Source organism: Mobula hypostoma, chromosome 20 (genome assembly GCF_963921235.1).
Source record: "Mobula hypostoma chromosome 20, sMobHyp1.1, whole genome shotgun sequence".
Taxonomy (NCBI): Eukaryota; Metazoa; Chordata; class Chondrichthyes; order Myliobatiformes; family Myliobatidae; genus Mobula; species Mobula hypostoma.
The window spans coordinates 50,482,210-50,509,910 of record NC_086116.1 but is presented as its reverse complement, the minus strand read 5'-3'; the positions used below and the strand labels follow the sequence as shown (position 1 = coordinate 50,509,910).

General features: G+C 41.1%; 1 protein-coding gene across 8 annotated transcripts in view; it reads left to right on the top strand.

Annotated features, from left to right (window-relative positions):
* Window positions 1-27,701, top strand: part of LOC134359516 (plexin-B2-like) — a 258,980-nt gene that overhangs the window by 59,535 nt on the left and 171,744 nt on the right. For all 8 annotated transcript variants that reach the window (XM_063072885.1, XM_063072881.1, XM_063072888.1 and 5 more), the window contains exon 2: window positions 11,386-11,488. The gene's annotated coding sequence lies outside the window, so the exon portion shown is untranslated. The remainder of the gene's footprint in view (window positions 1-11,385; window positions 11,489-27,701) is intronic.

The window sequence follows — 27,701 nt, the reverse complement described above, 5'->3', positions numbered from 1 at the left end:
GAATATCTGCAACTCTCTAACAGCGCAGAAATCTCTCAACACCGGTGTTCAGCAAGGTCATATGTTCGAGATTATAAGTGACGCTGAATGATTTGGAGATTTTAAAATAAATGATTCATTGTAGGAATTACCAGCAACTCTCTTTACAATACGCTGTTTTTTATTATTGTTGCAAACATTCCACTGTGCAGCCCAGACCCTGGCCTGCACCAAGCTGTGACAAAGTAGTGATTATTCTCCACACACAATCAATGAAATGCTTGTACGATGTTCCCTTTGGTAGATTTTAGTTTATTCATATCACTTTGCATTTGCCGTTTGGAAACCTTTATCATTCCCAATCAAAGGAAATATTTGCTTTGGGGTTTGTTCTGTGTGTGTTTTAAGCAGGGGTACTATGGAAACAAGCCTGAATAATTTAGCATTCTACAATAATGTAAGCAGGCTTCTTTGAACCTTTGTCACAATAGGCATTTCCCATATATAGTAAACTGACTTAATTCCCTTTTTGTTACTTTCCTGGGTGAGAAGCATTGAATAAAAAATATGGGTTAGTACATTTACAAATAGTAGTTGGAGGGCCTTGGCATAGTTTATACTTTCATCTTCATTGTTGGGAAGGTTAAAGTGCAGTGTTTTGCACTGACATATAGTTGGAGTGCTGTACTAGTGCAAAAGGCAAACGGGAACCACTGTCAGTGCAGTATATTGGCAAAATCACCATTGGCTAACTGTTAAAGGTTTGAAAACTGAGTTTGGGTTATGTCTGATCATCATTACAATAAAACTGCAGTTCACGGCATATGAAACATCTGCCAGAGAGACAAATCTTTAATCCACCCTGTCTTTTAGAGACCCACACTGTGAATGTTTGAAAATTCAAAGTGCATTTATTATCAAAGTAGGCATACAGTATACAACCCTGAGATCTGTCCTCCTGCAGGCAGCCAGGAAACAGAGAGGCACCACAGAACCCGTTCAAAGAAAACATCAAATGTTCAATGTGGGGGGAAAAAAGAACAAGTCTCGCAGACGGCAAAAAACGAGCAAATGACACACAGAATATCAAACATCAAACTACAGAGTCCTCGGAATGGTCTCGGAGTGTTCAGTGTAGCGCCTCGTTGTTCGTTGGCTGCAGAGCGAGTCCGTGCCGGCGTGCCTCTGCACTCAGGTCACCAGAGCCTTCAAGTCTGACCGGTTATTTCGTATCATCGTGGTTGATCAAGCGGACCTCAACTCCTCTTCTGTTCCACTTCCCCATATTTCTTGATTCTTCTATCTTTCAAATATTCATCTATCTCTATCGTATGTATATCCAGTAATCTGGTGTCCACCAAGCTCACGGATGGAGTAAAACTTCTTTGGTGCTTTTGGAGAAAACGTTTCTACACACTTCAGTTTTAGTTGGCTTGCCCTCATTTCCCTTGTTCGTGATTCTCCCACCAGTGAAAACATCTCAACGTCCCTGTCAAGTCCCTTTATAGTATTAGATGTTTGGAAGAAGGTCATCTCTCATTTAACCTACTGAGGAATACAGACTATCTCTCTTGGGCTAATTCTGCCTCATCCCAAGAATTAGCCTCATGAATCCTTTTTGCACTGTGTCCAAAACTACTGTTTCCTTTGCAACACACACAAAATGCTGGAGGAACTCAGCAGGGCTCCTGGAGAAGGGTTTCAGCCCAAAACTTCAACTATTTATTTATTAACCAAAACTGACCTGCTGAGTTCCTGCTGAGGGTTGCTTAGAGTCTCCAGCATTTCAGACTTTCTTGTGTTCATGTTTTACTGTTTCTATTTTTTTTATTAGACGGGGGACCAAACCTTGGACGGTATTCCAGCTGTGACAACACCAACGCCTTGAAAGATGCAACAGAGCCTCCCTTTTCTCCAACCCCTTCACAAGAAAAGGCCAACATGCTATTGGCACTCTTAGCTAATTGTTGGGCCTACATGCTACACTTTGGTGATTCATGCACTAGAACAACTGGATCCCTCTGAAAATCATTCATTTTCAATCTCTTCCCCTTTTGGTTCCTCTGATCAAAGTATTAAACCTCATTTGCCAGAATTTTCCCCTTTCACTCAGTCTGTTTATATCCTAATGTAAGAGCACAATGTCTTTATCACATCTTCTCTTCCACCTATTTTCGTGTTGTTGGCAAACTCAAACCTTGCATTTCATTCCCTCATCCAGTCATTAATATAAATTGTAAGCAGTTGGATTCCCTGAACTGATTCCTGAAATACTCAACTGGTTATGTTCCTCCAGCTTGAGAAGGATCCATTTATTGCCAACTATTTTCTGTGTGGCAGCCAGCTTCAGTCCATGCCAACACACTTCCTCCAATACTTTGGGCTCTTAATTTATGCACCAGCCTCTTATTTGGCACCTTGTCAGTGACTTGAAATCTGAATATAGAATAACTACAAGTTCTGTTCTATCAATCCTCCAGCCCATCTTCAAAAGGTTATCTCTGGAGTTAGGAGTGGCGGCAGAAACTACTTGGAAAAGGGGATTAAACCCACCCTTATCCCCATCCTTGACATAAGCTATGGATAGGGAGACTATAAAAGGCCCTTTGATTCGATTTCTGTGGATAATGAGTTTTCAAATTATAAAATAATTTTGACTTTTTAAAAATTTGAGAAAGCTGAGAATAATATTTTAACCTATTTGATAACTTTCTGAAAATGATTGCATATATGCAGTGAGATTAATGTTTGTACGTTTGAATTGTGGTCAGGTAACATGAATTTGAACCTGCATAGAGATAACTGATGTGCCATAAATCAAGATGGTTGCTTTTTCCATCATTCGGTGAACACCAGCCTCCATTTTGTGAAGTTAAATAGTTGTAAAAGCCAAGGACCACATTTAACACAATGAGCAATGCTGTTTTAATCTTTAGAGTTTGTTATTGACGCTGAAAGGGCTTTGAGTGAAAGATTATTTGTAGATTCCTTTATTGCTTACCTCCTGTAACTTCTGGTGGTAATAAACTTTGAGATGTGGATTTTAGTTGGAATCTTTACACTGATGATGAACAAATAGGACAGAATGCCTGAAAACATTGAAGGGTGTAGCCCAAGGGAAAGGTATGAACTAAAGTGTATTTGGAGAGTAGATGTCCAAAGCAGACATTAAATGAATAGTATAATTTTCTAAAAATATATACGTAACTGTATACCACTATTAAGAAGTTTTTTTAAAAAAAGGAATCTACCAGTGAACCATAAGGGAATTTATAGTTCAAGTTGGGTATTGTTATTCGACTATATATATATATACACACACACACACACTGCCAAACGAAATGATGTTCCTGTGCAACACAATACATACAACACACACGCAACACATAAAGTAATTTTAATACAAATAAATAATAAAATATATTCCATAAGATTGATAATTGGCTCAAGGCATGTTTATGATACAAGTTTACAAAGTAAACAGTATGATGCTACTGGAGCTTCATGTGTGATGAGACCGAGGCACTGGCAGGAAGTTCGGTACTCTGACAGTCTGGAAGAAGAAGCTGTCTCCCAACCTAACAGTTCTTGTCCTAATTCTATGGTATCTCCTGATAGGGACTCGAAAAGAAATTGTGGGACATTTGGGAGGGACCCTTGACAATGCTAAGGGCCCCATGTAAACAGTGCTCCTGATAAATATCTAAGATGGAAGAGTGAACACCCAATTATCTTCTCGGAAGCCCTCACAATTCTTTGTAGGGTCCTGCGGCCACATGCCTTGCAATTCCTGCATCATATGGTGGTGTGCTTGTAGACGTCTACGGCAGGCACTAGTTGTACCTGTGCCCTGATGTGACGTTATATTGCTGTCAAATAGAGATCCACGGAGCAACACAGCACGGATACAACCCCCGTGGTTCAATCAATCCATGCCAACCATGGTGCCTGCCCAGCTACTCCCAATTTCCTGTGTTAGGGCCATACTCCTCTAAGCCTCACCCCTCCAAGTACCTGTCTAAGCGTTGCTTAAGTTATGCCAATGCGCCAGCCTCAACCACTTCCACATACTCGCCACCCTCTGCATGAAGACTTTGCCCCTCGGGTCCCATTTAAATCCTGTCCTCACCTTAAGCCTATGCCCCCCTAGTTTTGGACTCCACTACCCTGGGGGAAAGCACTGTTACCACCCACCTTTTCTATGCTTCCCACAACTTTGAATGTTTCTGCAAGCTCACCCTTCATGCTCATAATTTCTAAACTGGCTAACCTCTGGCTCTAACCCAGACCCTCTAGTCCTGGCATCATCCTTGTAAATCTTCTCTGGGCTTTTTCCAGTTTAACCTCTAACAGGGTGACCAAGACTCTACACAGTACTGCAAGTGGAGATTGACAAATGACTTGGTGTGCAACAAAATCTCTTACCTCCTGTACTCTGTGACATGACTGATGAAGGCCAACGTATTCAACACCTTTTTCACACTCTGTCTACCCGTGACGCTGCTTTCAACTAACTTTGCACATGTTTTCCTAGTTCCCACTGTTTCCTTTACACCACCTTGTCCCCGGCCATTCACAGTACAAGTCCTGCATTGTTTTGACTTTCTGAAATGCATCACCTCACACTTAACTGTACTGAACTCTATTTGCCAGGACCTGATGAAGGGTCTGAGCCCAAAATGTTGACTGTTTCTTCCCCTCCATAGGTGCTGCCTGACTTGCTGAGCCTCTCCGTCATTTTGTGTGTGGTTCTTCCCCCCCCACATAAACGTTGAGGAGACTTGCTGTGTTGTGGCATTTAACCACACATTTGCTCTAGTGTCTGTATGAGGAGTGGCGCCCCACACAGACTTTCAATCTGCACTTTGTAAGGCATGAAAATGCCCGACGCAGGCCTCTCATGGTCTGAGTCGACGTTCCCTCCCCCATTTAAAAAATCTCACTCATTTCCTTCAGAACGTAGACAGCAGCAGCCCTGATGTTCTTTCTGGATACCTATTCTCTCCGTAGTTACCCTTTCCCAACGGTCCAAAATTTGTTTGTTTTTTTAAATTGAATCTGGACCTAAAATGCCCTGTAACAGCAGCCTGATATGCATTAGTTTACTGAGCTCATATTGTAACAGAGAGGTCGATACACTGTACTGAAAACTTTATCAATTGAACCCAGCTGCGACTGTTTCCCAAGTTATGTGACTCATGGACACTTGCTGTCTGTGCTCCGTCTAGAAAGCTTGCTATGAATGATGATGACATTCTGAATTCGTAGCACACACTGAAACCTCACAAGGGTAGATAGCATACAATGTGCAGAGAGTTGGAACTTTCTGAAGGATCAATGGTAAGACACTTCTACTCCCAAAGAAGAGAATCCAGTATCTCCAGAACAGATTTTTCTATTTCTTCTCTTTTCCTCTCCCATTGAAGCAAGTTTGTGCCAAGCCATGGGCGGCTTAGTAATGAGGAAGTTCATTCCATAGTTGAACTCGAGCTGACAAACGAATAACTTCTAATGGATCATTGTGGAATAAAAGCTAGCCTCACAGATTGATCCAACTTTTGTGGTAAATGAATCAGTTAATGTTAGAGTTTGATCTTTCAGTTGTGATGCAAACTGGAGAGACTGGTTTATTTGAAATTGTTGAGTCCCAAGAGTTGTAATATGCCTAGCCACAAGGCGAGATGCTGTTCCTCAAGCATGTGTTAGGCTTTGTTGGAACAGTGACGAGGTTAAAGAGGATCAGATTGGGAGGAAGATGGAGAATTAAAGTGGCATAGAGCTGTTAGTCAGGGCAGCTTGCAGACTGACAGGTTCTGCAGATCCAGCCTGCCTTTGGGGTTCTCCAAAATGGAGTACTCATTGATACTATTTGATAATTAAAGGTAGTGTAAATTTTTAAGATTTGGTAGCAATCTAACCTTTCATATCAAGAGGTCCACAGAAGTCATATATAACCTTAAATTCACTGTCAGGTTGTGTCCTTTGCTTTATGTTCAGTGATGTACTGTTTATATAGTTTGCACTTTTACACATGTCATACTGCTCAGATAACTTCTGAATTACTAATGCATTTCTTCAAACTGAGTCCTGACGAAGGGTCTCGGCCCGAAACGTCGACTGTACCTCTTCCTAGAGATGCTGCCTGGCCTGCTGCGTTCACCAGCAACTTTGATGTGTGTTTTTTGAAATTCCAGCATCTGCAGAATTCCTCGTGTTTGCGTCTTCAAACTTTCTTCACATTTGCTATGTTGTGGCCAACAAAGTCAGTAACACAAAATAATCTGTGTGACGATCTGCTTCTGCAGAGGGAAAGTTGGTGGGTCTTCGGGCAGGAAATGATGAAGTAAGAGCTGGCTGCTGCATCTTCTGTGGTTGCATGGGAAGGTGCCGTGAAACAGGAGCAGGACCAAGAGGAGGGAAAAGACTGAGCGAGAGAGATGTGGAGGAGGGGAAAAGGGGAATATGGTGTCTACTGTGGCATAATAGAAAACAAACTAGAGGATAAAGTGCAGGTTATTGAGATGGAGGATGAAGGCAAAGGGACTCCTTGTTTTGCAGGGGAGTAGAGAGGTTAAACCTGGAGTACACATGTTTGTGAGGGAAAATCGACAGTGGGGGAGTGCAAACCATGGTTGAGTAAGACTCCTCAGAAACATTACAGCGGAAATTGGCGTTATCAAAGCAGCTGGGAAAACAAATTGTTTGTCCAGGGAGAATGAAAAGGTTGTGAGTCATGTGTCCCTACGATAAATGACAACAGCATTCAATGTAGATGAGTAGGCTGATTAAGAAGTTGAATTGTTGTGAAATGCCAATGTTGTCTATTTGTCTTGGCTAGGTTATGTTGCAACAGGCACCCTGACTGGAATTGCTGCCACCAGTTTTCGCAGTTGATAAAGGAGCAGACAAAATGCGAAAGTATTTAACTGAGGGAGGGCAAATTATGATGCTATTAGGCAGGAACCTCGGAGCATAAATTGGGAAAAGATGTTCTGAGGAAAATGCACAGCAGAAATGTGAAGGTTATTTTGGGACCACTTGCATGGAGTTCTAGATAGATTTGGCCCACTGAGACAGGGAAATGATGGTAGGGTGAAGGGACCATGGTTGACAAGAGAGGTGTTATACCTAGTCAAGAGGAAGAAAGAGGCATATTTAAGGTTTAGGAAGCAAAAATTAGACAGGGCTCTTGAGAGTTATAAGGTAGCCAACAAAGAGCTTAAGAAGAAACTTAAGAGAGCCTGAAGGGGATGTGAGAAGATCTTGGTGAGTAGGATTAAGGAAAACCCAAAGGCATTTACACGTAATTGAAGAAGAGGAGGATGACTACAGTGAGGGTAGAACTACTCTAGGATAAAGGAGGGGTATGTGTCGAGTGGAAACAAGTAGGGGAGACCTTTAATAAGAACCTTGCTTCAGTGCTCATCAAGGAGAGGGATTTGGATGAATGTGATGCCAGTGTAGAACAGGCTAATGTGTTGGAGTATGTCAAGAGGTGTTGGAGCTTCTGAAAAGCATTAAGATAGATAAGTCCCGGAGAAGGACAGGATTTACCTCTGGATATTATGGGAAGTGAGCAAAGAGATTCACTGGCCACAGGGGTAGTTGCAGAAGATTGGAGGATGGTAAATGTTATTCCTTTGTTCAGGAAAGGGAATGGGGATGATATTAGGAATTATAGACTAACAGGTTTTAGGTCTGTGGGGAGCAGGATTTACAAGCATTTGGATAAGCCTAGTCTTGTTTGGTATAGTTTGCACAGCTTTATCAGGGGCAGATCATCCTTTACTGATTGAGTTTTTTTTAAGAGGCAGCAAAGTAAATTGTTGTAGGCAGAGTGGTGAATGTGGTGTGTATGCATTTTAATAAGGCGTTTGACAAGTCTCATCCAGAAAATCATGGAAAACTGGCTGTATGGATTCAGAAATGTCTTGCCAACAGGAGGCAGAGGGTGGTAGTAGATGGGCTGTATTCTGCCTAGAGATTGGTGACTACTGGTGTTCTCTAGAGATCTGCTGATACTAGTGACTACTAGTGTTCTATAGGGGTCTGTTCAGGGACCTCCTGCTCTTATTGATTTTTATAAATGGCTTGGATGAGGAAGTGAAATGATGGGATAGTAAGCTTGAAGATGACATGAGGGGTGGTGGTGTTGTGGATAGTCTGGAAGGTTGTCATGGGTTACAAAGGGATGTCGACAGGATGCAGAGTTGGGCTGAGAAATTGAGGTGTGGTTCAATCCAGAAAAGTGTGAAGTGATTCGATTTGAAATACCGAACTTGAAGGTTAACGGCAGAATTCGGAGCAGTGTGGGGGAACAGAAGCTTCTAAGGGTGCAAATCCATTGATCCCTCAAAGTTGTCATGCAGGTGTGTTCAGGCGGCATGTGGTGTGTTGGCCTTGGTTAGTAGGGGAAATTGGTTCAAGAGCCGTGAGGTCATGTCGCAGTTCTGGTCAGAGCACACTTGGAATATTGTCACAAACAAGAAAAAATCTGCAGATGCTGGAAATTGTGTGTGTTGCTTGGAATATTGTGTTTGATTCTGGTCGCCTCATTATTGAAAGGAGGTGGAAGCTTCAGAGAAAATGTACAGGAGATTTACATGGATGCTACCTGGATTAGAAAATGTTTTATGAGGAAAGGTTGAAAGGGCTACATTTTTTCTCTTTGGAGTCAAGGAGGATGAGAGGTGACGTAATAGAGGTGTATAAGATTTTGAGTGGCATTCATAAAGTTAACAACCAGCGCCTTTTTCCCTAGGGTGGCAAAGGCTAATACCAGAGGACATTCATTTAAGATGAGTAGAGGAAAACTTGTGGAGATGTCTTGAGGTAGTTTTTTTTTAACACAGTGGTAGGTGTCTGGAATGTACTACTAGGATGGTGATAGAGGCTGATACAACCGGGATACATTGATGTAAGAGAAATGGAGGACTATGGATTGTGTAGGAGGGAATGATTAGGTTGATTGTGGTTTAGGTTTACAGTATATGGGTCAGTACTACATTATGGACTGAAGGGTTTGCACTGTGCTGAACTTTTTCTGTTCTGTATGCCTGTATCAAGTGAAAAAGAGGCTAACCCTTTTGATAAAAATTTAATTAAACCTACAGAAAAGTTTATTCATAATATTTTAAATTTTAAGCAAATTATATTTTAAGAAATAGTAGCTTGCCCTCAACACTTTTTCTCAAGACTGTAAATCCCATTAAGATTAATGGATTCATATCTTGGTGCCAGATCTGATCAAATCTCTAATTAAATCCCAAATTTACATGTTTAGTAGTTTATGGGTATAATTCTGGGGCTTTGAGTGGCAGAATGCCAGTGGCTCCATTCAGATCTGCTGGCTACAGCTCGTGCAATTCAACCCATTCTGCAAAGCACTGTGTTCGGTCTGGAGAAACCTGTTCAAGCAAACTGTGGTTTGTATTCTTAAAATTATGTAATTCCATTCTTCATTTTGCAAGGTGGTGCCGAGGGGAAAAGGTGAGGGGGGAGCCAAATACATTTCCTCTTGGTGGGGGTGGAGGGGGGGAAGCTGATCAGGCTGGATTTTTCTGGAGCACGGAAAACATCAAAGGTGAATTGATTGAGGTCATTATGCTTAGTCTTAGATAAGATGTAGACAGAGGTTATGTTTCTACTTGTGTGAAAGAGTGGAATTGGGGCCATATATAAAATAGTCACTAATATATAAAGAAAATTCTGGTCAAGAATCAACTGTGGTAGGAACTGTAGTGTTAACATTTCAGGTTATCATTCGCCCTCTAAAGAATTCAAGGTAGTCTCAAAGAATGGTTTTAAAATAAAAACATGCAACATGCAGTGATGAAGAGTGATTTTAAAGTATTTGGCATGTATAAGAAGGGAAAAGAAATGAAAGGATGTGATGATGTGATCAGATGTACAGGGTGAGAGGAGGTTCGTATGAAACAAATATCATTATATGGTTCGGCTAATGCTTTTGTGCTGTATAGTGTCTGAAGTATTTCAACTAAACCCATTTATTTTTAATATTATGACTTTGGTTTGGCATTTAAATACATCATGGTCGAGAAATATCCTCTTGTGTTTCTGCTTAAATTGTTAACACTTGAAAATGAAAAATCTCTAAGTGGAGCTTGATGAGTTGTACTTCTACTCTCTGACTTTGCCTACATGCAGTCATCAGCTACAGTATACTGTCAGGTACAGTCACCTGACCCAGGTACAGTAGTTCCCAAACAATCTATTTGATCAACATCTTGATCAGAGTGAAGTGCCCCCAGTACTTTTATAGATTGCATTTGAATCTGAATCAGGTTTGTTATCACCGGCATGTGACGTGAAATTTGTTAACTTAGCCGCAGCAGTTCAATGCAATACATAGTATCGAAGAGAAAGAAAAGCTTCATATTGGTCCATCTTAATTTTACCTGAAGGCTACATTTTTAGATTAATTTTGTGTTAATCAGGTTTATGTTTAGTGCGATTTTTGTAACTTTCTCACATGGAAATCATTATCCAGTTGGCTTATTTTGCCAGGCATGCTGAGTTTGTGAGATGGTCCTCATGTATCCATTCCTGATTTTCTTCATGAGAAGCTTGGTATTTCAAGGGCCATATGGAAGAAGTTTTAAGCTACTGGCGTTTATTGCTGAATTGCCAGATCCCACTGCCTTATTTAATTGCATAAAATGTATGACAATTCTCTGTGTACTGGAGATTACTTTTTTACCATAGTCTGGTTATTGCTGACTCCATAAGACATGGGAGCAGAATTAGTTATTGAACTGCACGGCCATACATCTCCCCACACTGTATTCCATCTGCTATTCTCCTAATCTGTCCAAGTCCTTTTGCAGACTCTTTGCTTCCTCAACATTACCTACCTCTCAGCTGTCTTTATATCATCCACAAACTTGGCCACAAAGCCATCAATTCCGTAAATCTAAATCATTAAGATGAAAAGTACACTGATCCTGCGGAATGCCACAAGTCACAGGCACCCAACCAGCCAACTCCTGAATATTAAATCTATATTTCCAGTACCCAATTAGATTTGCTTGATCAAAAGACTAGCTCTAAACTTGCCACAATATCCAGTCAAGATATATGATTTCTTTTTCTCCCAGGAATGCAAGGATGAGTATTACTCCCAGCTTATTCTAGTTCAGTACAGTTAAGTTCTATAAGATCACACCCAAGAGCTCAAGTTCGCTGGGGCCATTGTGGGTGTTCACTCTTAATGCTGCAAAATTGATGGGTATTGCTATTGCATTTTCATGTAAACTTCCCACAGAATTATTCACGGCAAAGTCACCTGAGAATAAGTTTCTTATTTATTTCACTGTGAGATGAAAATGTTAGATGTAGTCACAAAGTATTATTTTGATTTTAATATTTCTTTGTTTTGTCTTCCAGGAGGTTTGTTACCAATGTGGCCATATAATATCACAGATATCCAGTAACTCCAGAAGAGTCTTGCAATACAAGCTCAGTATCAGGATTTTAAGGCTAATTAGAGGTATGAAAGTTATGTTGTGACTGGTTATTTAATTTACAGAGCACTGCTAATATACTCTACTGGTTAAGCGCCATTAGGCATCGAATTGTGTATGTACATGGAGTTACAAGTAGAGCTATATTCAGGCGAGTGAAACAACTAAATTACTGTAGTATGTTCTGTGTATTGCTCATGTTTGTGCATTTATTCTAGTTTTTAAATATTTATTATAGGATGGCCATGTAATCTCTTAAGTTAAGTCGACAAACTTCAAAGGAAGCAAAGGGGAAGCTGCTCATATCAAAACATTATTTAGTATTTACTATTTCTGATTCATAAATCCATTTTCGTGTCCTTCAAGTCTATTCTTCTGTCTCAGATTTGAAGAAAAATCTGATTATTGTCAACAGTAGCCAGACAAGTGTTCTCACCTCCTCCTTCACCTTAACAGAGTCACACCACAGTTAATTTTCCTTACAGGATCCACTGTTGCTTTGGCTGGTACACCAAAGTAGTTTTTGTCAATTACCATGCCCTTCCCGATGGAAGAAAGATTTTTCCATTTCAAAGTGGAATGGACAAAGTTGCCATGTAACGGGAACTATATTTGTTTTGACGGTATTTAGCACAATTTAGATAAATAAAGAGCTGCATGTTATTTAAGCATGAAGTAATTTCTGAATTCCATTAATTCCTTGCACTTTTGAGGTTTATGGTGATGTGGAGAATTTTCAAAACATTGAATATGGACTTCCAAATGAATATGTATTCATGAGGTTGATAATTTACAATATGAATGCCTCTATATTTGTTGATTTGTAATACGGACAACTCAGATTTTGTATTTCTTTCTCTCTCTCTCTCTCTCTCTCTCTCTCTCTACTCTATTGCCCGTTATGCTGCTGGTGTTTTGGGTGGCAATGAAGGCCCTCAATCTTTGACAGTATTCAAGGCCTCCTTCATTGTGTCAGTAGCTTGGTTTTCACCACAGTCAGTCATGGAGTTTCCGGTTGGAGATTCAGGAATGCCGTCACACTCAGATGTAGGAGGTGTTACGTACCCCGTAACTGGGTGCCAAACCAGCAGAAATGGATCACTCAGTTGGAGTCTGGATTACTAGAACTAAGAAAGTTTTATTAAAGAAACAAGCAACACAGTACTCTAATCAAAAGGATAATGAATGCAACAGTTCAGCAATGATAAACATACATGTACACAGAATTCAGATAACAGGATCAATCAAGCTCTATCGTTGTCTAGGGGCAAATGACCAGTTTCAAAGTGATGCAAAGTTCAGTTCAGTTCGCAGTAATCGCTGCCGTGGGAGATGGACAGTGTGGGGGAAGGAGAGAGAGAGCAAAAATGAATGAATATTCAAACGGCTTCCACACACAGACCTTCGCAGTCAGCTGTCGGGCGAGTCCTTTGTGATGTCATCTGAGGTCACCGACCGTGACCCCTCCGTTTCCAGATACGATCGTTTCCCTGCGCTGAACTTGGCACCCAGGCAAGGGTGGACACACACCAGGTTCCCTCTGATCATGCCTTTCCACCCTGTGCGTTTATGGCCCGGTACTTCCCACCGACTTGTGAGAGACGCACCGCTTCCAGGGTCTTGTTACCTCGGGTGTCGTGTGTGTCCTGCCTTAGTGAACCTGTCCCTTTTTATCCCCCTGCTGGGGTATTGCCTGTCCATCACTTCAAACAGGGTCAGGGTTCAAAGGGGGAGCCGCTCTTGACAGCTCCCTCCTTCTGTTACTCTCTCTCCCGTCCCTTCATTACACATCTCCAAATGCTGCTCCATTGTTTTCCTTATCTCTCTCTCTCTCTCTCTCTCTCTCTCTCTCTCTCTCTCTCGAAGACAGGTGGCAGACCAACTGCTGATCACACAGGACAGCTAACATCTTAATCTATGTGTATTCTTGTCACAGAGGATTCTTCATTTTGTTTTGCCAGTCAGGGTTGCTGGCCCTGAGCTGAACCCCCTAATCTGGAGGACTTGTGGACCACTATTAGTCTGGCCTCTCCCTTTGACCTGTTTGGCATGGATGACCCCACCAAACCCTGACTCCAGCCAACGTAGCTCTCTGGGTCATTGAGGCACGCAAGCCTACAAACCCAAGACAAGGTTGTCCTCTTGGAGGATTTGTATTTCACTTGCTGGTTATTCCCAAGCAGCGTTTTGTTGGTAATTGTTAACAGAATTTCCTGCAGCTTTTCCTGTGCTTTATTATTGGGTCTTCATTTATCAGTGACATCAACTTTGTTCCATTTTTGTTCATTTGCTTTAAATCTCATACCACAGGGTAGATTTGATTTCTAAACTTTTGTTTTGTGCATCCATACCAGGTGGAATGCTGACTTTGGCCACTTACTGTGCCATTCCCCCCCTGCCCCCCGCCAACTCCTCTCCCGCCGCCACCCCATACCCTAGTAATTTCCACCTCACTTCTGAACCGCTCTTCTCCTGAGGTATAGAACATAGAATAGTACAGCACAGTATAGGCCCTTCGGCCCACAATGTTGTGCCGACCCTCAAACCCTGCCTCCCATATAACGCCCCACCTTAAATTCCTCCATATACCTGTCTAGTAGTCTCTTAAACTTCACGAGTGTATCTGCCTCCACCACTGACTCAGGCAGTGCATTCCACGCACCAACCACTCTCTGAGTAAAAAACCTTCCTCTAATATCCCCCTTGAACTTCCCACCCCTTACCTTAAAGCCATGTCCCCTTGTATTGAGCAGTGGTGCCCTGGGGAAGAGGCGCTAGCTATCCACTCTATCTATTCCTCTTAATACCTTGTATATCTCTATCATGTCTCCTCACATCCTCCTTCTCTCCAAAGAGTAAAGCCCTAGCTCCCGTATTGTACCTTGTTCTTGTTAGTGCCAAGCTATAGAGGGTTTTGAGCTTTTTATTTACTGGTGTATATTGTCTTTGTTAGTTCTAACAGGATTCTGGACCAACCTTACATGATGCACAAGATCTGCAGAAACAGGAAGGAAGTTTTTGTGGCCTTGGTTATGGGTGTAATATGTAATGTTTTGAAAGTGGATTTGTGGCAATGGCTGGAAATGCTTGCCTCGCATGACCACGTGAAGTAACTTGTACATTTATTATCCTTTGACCGATAAGCTGATTAAATTGTCTTGATGTTTCCCTCAAATACTGCCTGTGAATTCTCTGTTCTGTGACTAATGGTTCTAGTTCTGAGTTAGCTGTGGAACACTAGTTGTTGTAATTAATTGGAAACTTTATCGTAATGGGCTTAGCTGCCCAGGCGTTACACATGCATAAGTGTGGCCAGCACTGTACAGTGTTTAGAGTCTGGGCAGCCAAAGGTGCAACTTGGGCCATTGCTGTTTCTGGCATTAATGGTGGGAGGTGCAGGAAGATAGAGGTAAAGAACTGGTCATTTGATTGTCCGGGGATGGTACTTGGGTAAGGGCCGGGGGGGGGGGAGGGGGAATGTGGACACAGGCATTTTAGCTAATGAGGGAGGTAGGAAATGAGGGTGCTGATTCGAGGGTGCATAGGTTTGGAGAAGAGGATGATAGATGGATGTTTGCCAGTGGATGAATGGTAGAGTAAAGGTTGTGGGTAATTGGGAGATAGAAGATGGGAGAGTTTGCAATCTTGATCCAGTCTGAAGGAGGGCCCCAAAATATAAAAAATAAGTAGTTGCCAAACAATTTGATGCTCCAGTTACTTGGTTCTCTTGGGATGTCTGCATGCTTTTGACATGGAAATAGTGTGGGGTCAAAGGTGACCTGTGGCTCGAAGAACAATCTCAAGTTTCCAGAATGAAGTGAAATGGTAGTGTTTTTTTTTCCCCTGCAGTGAAATGTAATAAATGTTTTCAGTTGTGTGTTGCTGAAATAGGCTCCATTATGCAATTTTGACAAAATTGTTTACATATAATAGTAATATGAATCTCTTTTTAATGGAATACAATTTGTTATACAAATAAAACAAGGTGAAATTAAGATTCCAAAGCACGGTGCTGATTGAGGTTCAACATTGAGAGAGGGCATGATCCAGCTTTTGAATGCTGAGTTTAACTGATTAGCATAAGTGGGTTTATTAAGCTTGCATAATTAATGTAGAGCTAGACAATAAGACCACTACTAAACCTTGATGAGTGTGGTGAGTGTGAGCGCATCTGAAGAAATTAATACTGATTAGGGAAGCTAAAGTAACAAAGTCAGTGGAGAAGATCACATTTGTTGAATCATAATATTTTGATTATGAAATTCAAAATACATTATAAAGTATTTATAATGTTCCCCTCTAATCAGATGTTGTACTTCAGTATCACGGTTCTCTTTTGAAGTGGTGGGAGGGTGGAGAGGAGGAACAGAAAAATGTCTTTGTAGACACTCTGGGGGTTTAGAGGAGGGTAGATGGGTGAGCAGTTTGTATCTAGTGGGGGGAAAAGTAACTTAATGGAACAAGGTGGCTGTGAAGCGTTATTCTTTATACAATATGATGAAAGCCAAGTATTCATTTTGCAAAATAACTCTGCTAGGTTTTATTTGCAGGTGACAACTTGCCTATAAGATCTGCCAAAGTGATTGGCTATCAAAGGGTGCATTTTGTACTTTAACTCAAGTGTCATTGCCAAGTAGCTTTGCTTCAAATTTAATTCTCAACATCTCCCACTGGAAGGTCTGGTTCTGTTAAAGTTGGATGTATAACTACAATATGGTGTCAAGTCTGGTCTAAATATTCAGTGGCTTGTTAGATTGAAAACTTCACAAACATTTGGGATTGCAGATGGTCCAGCCCTAACATGCCAGAAGCATATTTGTATGTGCAGCATTTTCTGTTGGATCATATTATCCAAATCTCAGTGTAATAAATAAACTTGAAATGAATTCAGTGACGATTGGTCTGAGGTCTATTTAACTGCAGTACAACAGCCCTGTCAAAGTATAATACATAACCCTACCTCTCTCCCTTTTGAATCCAAGTGGCAGCTAATAACTTTGTAATGAGATTTTTGACAGTCCTGGGTTGTGATGAACTACTCAGAAGAGAACGCATATGTTTATTGGGAAACTGACTGGTTAATATGAAGCAGCCTAGATTGGAATGTGGGAGTTCTTGAGCAGAGCCATGTGTTTTTATTTCTAAGGGTATCAGATTCTTTACAAGTTTAGTGAAGTGAATTCAATTGGGGGGGGGGAAGAGCCTATGGGTGTTTTCTTATGTTGGTCTGTCAAGGTTACATTAAGACATCTGCAGGCAATACCATAAGAACATATGTCACGCACCATGACATAAAATCTGAGTCTTTAGGATGAATGGGGGGGGGGGGTGGGGAGAATGGAAGAGAGAGATCTGGCATTGGTTGTTGGGGGGGGGGATAGACTGTCAAGTTTAGACCGTTTGTTTAATCTCCTGTTGTGCTATAATATTTAGCAAAGTTACCATTGGCAAGGTTTGCTGCACTGGAGCACAAGATCAGCAGAGAAACGGGGGAATTTAGGATGGTGGGCTATCCAGTGTTGCTGCTTGGAGTTTGACCAAATGATGAGAGTCCTTGCACGTGGGATCATTGACATTACAGTGCAATTTATTCAATATTTAAAGATAATACTTTTACTGACTTCCGAACTCTACAGTTCTAGAACTGCAGCCAAAGTATAATGTAATGGGGAAGAAAAGAAGGAGGCACAACTGCAACAGCAGAATTCAACAGCTGCAATATTTTCTGAAATAGTGCTATTGAATTGTTTCTTGAATCATGTTCACATACAATAGAAAAATATTTCTCCCTTGGTGTTGTCCTGATCTTTGTTATCTAGCTTCTGACCCAGCAATTATTGCAAAATGTTACTGGAGGCAGAAAGGGTAAAGTTGTGAACTGTAAAAGAAGTACAGAGAGTGAAAGTTCAAACTACGTGTGGCAGCAATGGCAGATATTAATCCCGCAAGTTGAAGGAATAGGGAACAAAGTACAAAAATGCAGTGCCTTAGTTTTATTATCTGTTTGGCAGGCACCCAGCATTATTCAAATCATACCATTGTTCCTTCCATTTCAGAACTTGGATTTTTTTTTTGCTTCACAAATATTTTCCATGTGTGGCAGATGTTTTGCATGTATGTGTGACTGACAAAAATGAGCATATTTAATTTTTCTGTGCCGAGATGAAATGGGTCTCTATGGTCTCGTATAATCATATTCTTACCACTGGGAATAGAATATTTTACACACAGAAGATGTGAAAACAGTTCTCTTCTTTAATGGCATTATGTTAATATGTAATTTTCATAGTTTTACTGGTACAGTATGAAATGGTGTAGAGAGCTGTTGTACACGGTTTTGTTTATGTAAACTTGTGATCTGAATAAGTAATGCACTCTTAAAGAAACGTCACACCTTGATACAGAATCAGCTTTCATGTCACCAGCGTATGTCGTGAAATTTGTTAACTTTACAGCAGCAGTACAATGAAATACATGATAGATAAATAAATACTGAGGAAAAATACTAAGTTACATTAAGTGTGTGTGAGTGTGTATATATATATATGTAATATATATACACACAGACATTTTCTTTAAAAAAAAGTAGTGAGGTAGTGTTCCTAGATTCAATGTCCATTTAGGAATTGGATGGCAGAGGGGGGAAGCTGTTTCTGAATCACGGAGTGTGTGCCTTCGGGCTTCTGTACCTCCTTCCCGATGACAAGGGCATGCCCTGGGTGGTGGGGATCTTTAACGATGGGCACCGCCTTCTAAAGGCACTGCTCCTTGAAGATGTCTTGGATACCACCCATGATAGAGCTGACTAATTGTACAAGTTTCTGCAGCTTATTTTGATCTTGTGCAGTAGTCCTTCCCTCCCCCACCCCACCCCCATGTAGCAGATGGTGATGCAGCCGGTCAGAATGGTCTCCATGGTACATTTGTAGAAGTTCCTGCTTCATTCTGAGGTTTTAGCCAATTAAAGCATTTGATAAAGTACAGAAATTGATATTTGTGCCCTGAGATTTTGATAGTATTTCTTTTCCAATCCATTTGGATTTGTAAATAAGATTGACGTGAGTTCTAGGTGCCATTTTGTAGTTGTTGCCTTCTGGAGCTGGAATGATTAAAAATACAGAAATGGTAAAGTAGTTGTTCGATTAAATTGTACATAAGTTAGATAACCTGACATTTCTACATTTAACTAGTCATACAGAATGGTTTAAATTATGGGAGAAAGAAGGATAGGCTGTAAACATAGGTAATATGTTCTGTTGACATTGGAGAGTTACTCGATATATCGTGCATCTTTTCTCTAGCCCATGTAATTCGGGTACCCATTTAAATGCCAGCTTGATTGAATATCTAGTGGGTGAAGCTGAGGAACTTTCAGAAATCCTTGTATTGGCACCGTACGGCGTGTGCACAGCCACAGAAGGTGCAAACAAAAGAAGATCCTTTAATATCTCAATGCACAGATGGAGACAGACCTATTCTATTAACTGAGAAAATGGAAATGGCAGGCTCGGTGCTTGAGTTAGATATCATTATGCATCTTGTTAAACGCGAGGTATTTGTTTGGCAGAAAGGATAGCTTGGAGAGACTTAAGGGGCTGCGAACAGACATTTGCTCAAAGTTCCTGGCACTCGTAAGTTCCATAACTTGTGTTCCAGAAGTTGGTTTCATAGCCTGTGGCAATCCTAAACATGCATGGCTGGCATTCAAGGTGGATTTTGAATGTTAACCTTTTGAGGACTGATAATACAGCTACAAATCTCCAATTAGCTTGATACTAATTGGCTGTGAACTTTGCAGAAAATAGGAACAATATCTTGAGTGTCATTGTTCTCCAAATCGACCACTGTGTCAGCAGTAATTTCTGTCATCGTGCCTGTGCACATGCAAACCTACCACCACGTGTAGATGGTTGTCAACCCACATTCAGCAATGATGGTAACAAGTGCAGATTGAATAATATTGTAAGGGTTTTGTTATAAGCAGCCGAGTAACAAGGCAGGACTGCACTGAAACAGTCCACGATTTGGGCTGAGAGAGGACATGAGAGTGAGGGTTTCAGCAGAGGAGGAGTTACTCAAGGATGTGGAGTAGAAATGAGTGATCTCTCTGATTTCTGATGGCCTTTAGGATATGGGATGCAGTTGATGGCTAGAGAACAGCGATGGAATCCAAGGACAAAGCCTTTAATTTTCCCAGTGTTTCGTTGGAGGATTTTTTTCTCCGTTCATTGCTGGATAGCAGATAGGCAGTTGGACAGTTTGGTGATGTTCGTGGAGCTGGGAGTCATGGTGGTAAAGTGGACCCAAGTGTTGCCAGGGCACATTTTGGAAACCAACAGTGCACTCAGTAAGTCACCGAAGGTTCACATGGAATTGAAAAGGAGGAGGAATATATGCTTGAGGGACACTAGAGGTAATGAGAAACAATTTGTGATTTTGCTGGTTACAATTGGAAAGATTTGGAGCCAGGTGAATTTGGTCTCTTCCAGTTGGACAACAGTGAAGAAGTGTGAGAAGTTTACCAAACAGGTCAAGAAGAGTAAGAGTTAAAAATAGGTTATCTCTGTCACAAAACAGGAAGTTGATTTTGATAAGAACTTTTTCAACTGTCAGTGGTGGAAGCCTGAACTGTGGTGGGTTCAAAGAAAGGATAAGATGGCAAAAATTTTGGAAGCTACCACACACTCAGAAAGGAAAAAGGGAAGGGTATTTTCTCAGGAAGATCATTTCATTGAAAAAGATACTACAATATACCATGTGGCCCTCACTGTTAATATTTGAGCTGATCATTTTCTCCTTTTCTACTAGTTTTGTATGTTGATGTGTATGAAAGTAGATGTTTCGTGGAATTTAACTTTACACATTGAAATTTGGAGTACATATTGGAAAACGGTAGAGTCCATTGCTGTAATTCCCATCATTATCAGGAAATGTTACCTTGAATTGAACAAGGCTTCTTGGCTCTTGATTTGGAAGTTCTGACTGATCAGAAAACTGAAAAATAATAAAATCTAAAATTGCTTGGGGGCCAGAAGTTTAGTGAAACTGCATACAAGAAACAGTTTTTGGCAGAAGGCAACTACTTCATTAACCCATTGTCAGGAGGAAGGGATTCATTTGTTTGCCATTGCGCATTTTAGAAGTAAATGCAGTGAACTGCAGTTTAAAGTGTAAATAAGTTCTTCTCTTCGGTTACAGAGGGAAAGATAGTTGACAAGTCAAGTTTCCTCGTAACTCTTGATTCCATCCTAAGATGGCCTATTGACCATCCATTTTTCTCAGTTTAAAAAAAAGTCAATAAATATTCATACATAAAAACACACCGGCCAATGGCTTTTTAAAGAAGGAATCTTTGAGCATGAAAACTGTAAAGCAAATTTGACTTTTCTAGTTAAAAATGTTTCTTTTTTTGGAAATTCTGCTGCCCACCCTTGACCAAAAAATCTGGATAAACAGAGTTGTAGTCTCTTGCTGTCTGGTGTTACCAGTTAGTATTAATCAACTACAGACTTATTTTATGTGTTTCTGTGATTGGGATCTTCTCAGTGTTAGCAGGTAGTATCTATCGGCTGCTCGTGAACATCACAATTCAGAAATATAGTGGTGTGCAAAAGATTTGGCACCCCGGTCAAAATTTCGGTTACTCTGAATAGCTAAGCGAGTAAAAGATTGACTGATTTCCAAAAGGTATAAAGTTAAAGATGACACATTTCTTTAATATTTTAAGCAAGAAAACTTTTTTGTTTCCATCTTTTACAGTTTCAAAATAACAAAACAGGAAAAGGGCCCGAAGCAAAAGTTTGGGCACCCTGCATGGCAGTACTTAGTAACACCCCTTTGGCAAGTATCACAGCTTGTAAACACTTTTTGTAGTCAGCTAAGAGTCTTTCAATTCTTATTTGGGTGATTTTTGTCCACTCTTACTTGCAAAAGGCTTCTAGTTCTTGAGCCGTCTTGCATGCACTGCTCTTTCGAGGTCTTATCCACAGATTCTCGATGATGTTTAGGTCAGGGGACTATGAGGGCCATGGCAAAACCTTCAGCTTGTGCCTCTTGAGGTAGTCCATTGTGGATTTTGAGGTGGGTTTAGGATCATTATCCTGTTGTAGAAGCCATCCTCTTTTCGCCTTCAGCTTTTTTACAGATGGTGTGGTTTGCTTCCAGAATTTGCTGGTATTTAATTGAATTCATTCTTCCCTCTACCAATAAATGTTCCCCGTGCCACTGGCTGCAACACAAGCCCAAAGCATGATCGATCCACCCCCGTGCTTAACAGTTGGAGAGGGGTTCTTTTCATGAAATTATGCACCCTTTTTTCTCCAAACACCTTTGCTCATTGTGGCCAAAAAGTTCTATTTTAACTTCATCAGTCCACAGGACTTGTTTCCAAAATGCATCAGGCTTGTTTAGATGTTCCTTTGAACCTTTTGAATAGAACTTTTTGGCTGCAATGAGCAAAGGTATGTTTGGAGAAAAAAGGGTGCAGAATTTCATGAAAAGAACACCTCTCCAACTGTTAAGCACGGGGGTGGATCGATCATGCTTTGGGCTTGTGTTGCAGCCAGTGGCACGGGGAACATTTCACTGGTAGAGGGAAGAATGAATTCAATTAAATACCAGCAAATTCTGGAAGCAAACATCACACTGTTTGTAAAAAAGCTGAAGGTGAAAAGAGGATGGCTTCTACAACAGGATAATGATCCTAAACACACCTCAAAATCCACAATGGACTACCTCAAGAGGCGCAAACTGAAGGTTTTGCCATGGCCCTCACAGTCCCCCGACCTAAAGATCATCGAAAATCTGTGGATAAGACCTCAGAAGAACCGTGCATGCAAGATGGCCCAAACATCTCACAGAACTAGAAGCCTTTTGCAAGGAAGAATGGGCGAAAATCCCCCAAACAAGAATTGAAAGACTCTTAGCTAGCTACAGAAAGTGTTTACAAGCTGTGATACTTGCCAAAGGGGGTGTTACTAAGTGCTGACCATGCAGGGTGCCCAAACTTTTGCTTTGGGCCCTTTTCCTTTTTTGTTATTTTGAAACTGTAAAAGATGGAAATAAAAAAGTTTTCTTGCTTAAAATATTAAAGAAATGTGTCATCTTTAACTTTATGCCTTTTGAAAATCAGTTCATCTTTTACTCGCTTAGCTATTCACAGTAACAGAAATTTTGACCAGGGGTGCCCAAAATTTTGCATGCTACTGTACATTTTCAATTTCAGTACAGTTCTTGGCTATTGATGTTATTTTGTTTGAAGCTTAATGAGCTGGTGCGAATTCCATGCAGTGACTTTAGCTGTGGCATTTACCTGGATTAAATAAATGTGCTGTTGCTTTCTGTAAGGCAGCAGAGAGCAATTTCAGGTGAATATGTTAAGAACTTGTCTTATGTCCAGCACAGACTTTCTGTGCAGTAAATTCCATGTGATCCTCTCTACAGTCTTCATGCAATAAGTGATTTATAAATGGCTTTTCTGGATCAGCTTCCTTATTCAAATATTCTTTTGATTATTTTCGACTTCAAATAGGAGATTTCAGAAACTGTTGTGCATCAGCATTGAGCTGAGTATTTTTTTTGTTTTTTATATATTGTAAAAGGAATGTTCTATGCTGAAGGGGAGTAGAACAATGGATGAGATGTCATTGACCACTGGAATTGCTGATGTTAGATATTTAAATTGCATTAGTCCATACTGAGTCAGAGCTGCCAGATGCAGAAGTTGAGGAACCTTTTGTCTGATCTTACACCATCTAAGCTGTTGTGGATGATAGGATTTTGTAGGAGGAAAGGGGGGAGGTATGCTTCAATTATTTCACTTTAGTGTTTAATTATTTACTTTTTACTTGTAGTAGCTTTTAAACCTGTCTTTAACACCTGTAGAACTGTTGACTGGGCTTTGGTAGCGTTTTCAGGGTAGGTTTCCTTCCTCCCTATACTACTGGAAGCCTTCTTCCCATTCGGACCATGCTCCTGGAGTGAAGTCAATTGAACTTGACCCCCCCCCCCACAAACAATATAGGTGAATAAAGATGGCAGGTGGTAATTCGAGGTAGGGGACTGGCGTATGGGTTCTGGACTATTATTTCCTAAATGTCAATATTGAGTGCAGTTCCCACCGTGTAAGGGTGTGTAGGTGCTCTAATGTGACGGTATGAACGTCAACTTCTCGAACGTCTGCTGATCGCCCTCTGCCCTCCTTCAGCATTTCCCTATTCCCATTTTACCTCCTTACCTGCCCATCACCTCCCTCTGGTGCTCCTCCCCCTTCCCTTTTTATCATGGCCCTCTATCCTCTCCTAACAGAATCCCCCCTTCTCCTACCCTTTATCTCTTTCACCAATCAACTTCCTAGCTCTTTACTCCAGCCCATAGACCCCTGCCCCGTTTCACTGAACACCTACCACCTAGTACTTCCTCCTACTTCCCCTCCCCCCACCTTCATGCTCTGACCTCTCATCTTTTTTTTCCAGCCCTGATGAGGGGCCTCAGCCCGAAATGTCGACTGTTTACTCTTTTCCATAGATGCTGCCTGGCCTGCTGAGTTCCTCCAGCGCTTTGTGTGTGTTGCTTTGGATTTCCAGGATCTGCAGATTTTCTCATGTTTAGTATTGAAGGATAGGTTTTTTTTGCAGATTTACATTGCAATTTTGTGGCCTCTGTGAATGCAGGTATCACTTTGTATTAGGCAGTCTCATGCTGTGAGGTCACCCTTAGAACTGGATTGAGCTCTCTACATTTATGTAAATTTAATCCCTTCAAGTAGTAATGAGCCTTCTGGTTTCACCTGGTGACACTAGTCTGTTCTCTCCCAGTGAAGTGTTTCTGTTTATAAATTTTGTTCTTAAGTAGCTACGCTAGGTGCAGTTTTTTTTGGATTATGTACTTGTTTCCTCCATTTCTGGTGTTTTTTCTCAGTCTGGCATTTGCAGTACACCATCTGCGTCAAGCACAAAGATCTACAGCTTTCTCTAACGCAATGAAATGTTGGAGACTACTTTGCAATAAATCTTCTGGTTTTAATGAAGACTTCTGTAACTGTTTGGAGGGATGGAACTTAATTCAGTGGAAACCTGGTTTGTAAGCCTAGCCCATTCCCACTTATGTTAAACTAATTTTTATGCTAATCTCTGCATAAAACCACCTGAACCAAAGGTTTACTTTTCTTTCTTTCAGGACTCGTACCAATTAATATTATTGTTACTTGTCTGCTGTTCATACTCGACCTTCGTTTCTCCTTGCTGTTAATATTTAAGATTAAGAAAGGCTGCCCCTCTCTCCTGTGCCACTAATGGCAGTGGTCTCAGCTGGCATGCACCACCACTGTAAATTCTGTGAAAGTTCCTTTCTCCAGCATCAAGTAAATGGGACTATGGCCAATGGAAATGAGATAGAGCAGGGAGCCTTGCACTCATCTTTAATCTTAAGTAGGTACAAGTGCCAGCAATGACAATCAACTGGGAAGGAACTAAATAGTCATAGGTCTAGAAATGGATTTGCGGCCGGCTGGTGGCACAATGCATCGGCGCCGGACCCAGGAGCAGAGGTTCCTGGGTTCGAAACTAGTCGGGTCTGCTCCCAAATACGCTTTCCATCCATGCCGGGTTGAGTGTCGAGATCGCAACTCGACCTCGTAAAATAAAGGGAAAATACTACGAAAATGTCTGTGTGAGGAATGGTGCCCCACACAGTCTCTCTCTCGCTCCGCGCCTTGTAAAAGCCATGAAAAAGACATCATCACGGACGCACGCACAGACGCGCACGCACGCACGCAGACACACACCGAAAGAAAAAGAAATGGATTGGCTGGGAGGAAGTGAGCAAACCTAAAGGGGAGTTAGAAATGGTTTAGTGCTCACCATGTGTGAGGTCTGAAAGAGAAAATCTGTCACCTGGGGAAAACCAGGTGTGTGGCAAAGCAGATTTTGGGCAAGTGGAAGCCTGGTTGTTCTGTTTTCTTTCACATACTTAAATTAATAGTAATATACAAAATAACTATAACATCCTGGACCCTTGGACCTTCAATTTTGTGTCTCCACTGTTTAGAAATGATCCATTATAGAACATAGAAGAGTACAGCACAGGGACAGGCTATTCATCCCACAATGTTGTGCCGCACCAGCTAAACCACAAATCAAAAACACCCAAACTCTAATCCACCCCTACCTACACAATGTCCATATCCCTCCATTTTCCTGATAGTCATGTGCCTATTCAAATATCCCTTAAAAGCCTCTAATGTATTTGCCTCTGCCACCAAAGCAGACAATGCATTTCAGGTATCCACTACTCTCTGAGTAATACTTACCCCTCACATCCCTATTGAATTACCGCCTTCCCCATGTCACCATCAGGACATGTCCTCTGGTTTACTTGTTTTATCCCTCTGCTACAAGTAAATAAATGCCTTTTACTGACCGTTTAAATGAAGAGCTCGTGAGAATATTTTTGCCCTCTGAAGTTATACTTCAAGGCAAATATTTGAAACTTCTGGTTACAGTTCCAAACTCTGTAGGTTTGCACCATCGACGCTCAATGTTGACAGCTCAACTTTGCAAAGCCACAAGTGCAGTGAGACTGTAGCTGAAATATGACTTCCTTACAGACCCCCCCGGAGACTTGTTGCTTATTTCAAGCACTCATTTATATGCTTAATAAAGATTTGCAAGCCCAGTCTGAGGTTTCGTGCTTACAAAGAAGATGACTGTCAACTTTCTTCCATCTGCCACTGTGCTGCATTTACCAAGTGATCCCCGTTGTGTAGCTCATGGAGACTTGCAGTTATTTTCGGTCACAAATTAACAATTCAATCATCAAATGAATGTGCTTCATCCCCCTTCAAGGCTTTAAGGAAAAGTCCTACAATGTCAAGTTGATTAAAATGTCAAAACAATTGTCTGAAGTAGGCTTTAGAACCACGATGGAAAAACTGCACTGATTAATTTACTTAAATTTGCCTGCCAATTTGAACATTTCTTTGTTTCTTAAAGTTGCTGGCAAGAAGCCAACTCTAATTGCTGCTACAGTAACATTTGCGGAGTGCAGCTTCTTTTACCCCCTTCTCTGAAAACCATCTAGGCTTCATTGTTGATTTTTTTCCTTCTTTAAAAAAATGTGAAAGCTTGATTCAGCTGCAGTAGATCAGTTTGATAGACTGAAACAAACAGAAGTGTGGAAGCAGGAGGGTGAGAGCTTTCCTTCACGTCGTCATATGCTGACTCCCGTATTCTGCCAACCTCGAGTAGGGAGGGAAAAGCTGGATGGAACATGTAATACATTTAAATCTTCGAAGTTCAAAGTAAACATATGTCACTCGTACAACCCTGAGATTCATCTTCTTGTGGGCATACTCGGCAAATCTATAGAAAAGTAGCTATAACACAATCACTGAAAGATCAACAAACGTGCAGAAGACGCAAATGCAAATATAAATAAATAGTAATAAATAACAAGAGCTTGAGATAAAGAGTCCTTAAAGTGAGATCGTAAGAGAACATTTCAATGATGGGGCGAGTGAAGTTATCCCCTTTTATTCACACATACAAGGTCCTCTGGCGGGGTGGGGATTGACAGGGAGAAAGTTAGGGCATGTTTGCTAGTGGAAGATTCTCACACAAGGGGACATAACAAGGTAAGAGGCTAATCATTTTAAGACTGAGGTATGTAGAAGTTTCTTCTCACTGTGGATGGGACTCTCTGGAATTCTCTGCCTCAGCAGATGGTGGAAGCTGGGACATTAGAAATATTTGCAGTAGAGGTGGACAAATACTGGTTAGATTGAGAGGAATGAGTATGGAGAAGTGGCACAGAAGAGTGGAGGTCAGTTTAGATCAGTCATTAAATAACAAGCAAGGCCTGGAGGGCCTGATGGCTTACTTCTGCCATTTTCTTATGGAAGGTGATTTGGATTGTTGTGCAGCTGTAAGGTGACTTGTTCAACGATAGCCAAAGGCTGAAGTAGTTTAGTAGTCTGGTCTCCTTGTCTGAGAGCATTGTAGCCTTGGGGAACTGAGGAGAAAAATAATGCAAAGGACCATTTATCTCTTTAAAATACATTTTATATTTTTAATTATGGCCCACAGTTGTGCTGTGTCAAGCTGGTGAGCATTTATCCACTATCTCCATTGCAATTACTTCTTTTAGAAAGAAAACTTGCAGATGCTGGAGATCTAATGTAAATGCAGGAAATATTTAGCAGGTTAGACTTCACCTTTGGCAGTAGAAACAAGGCAAAGTAAT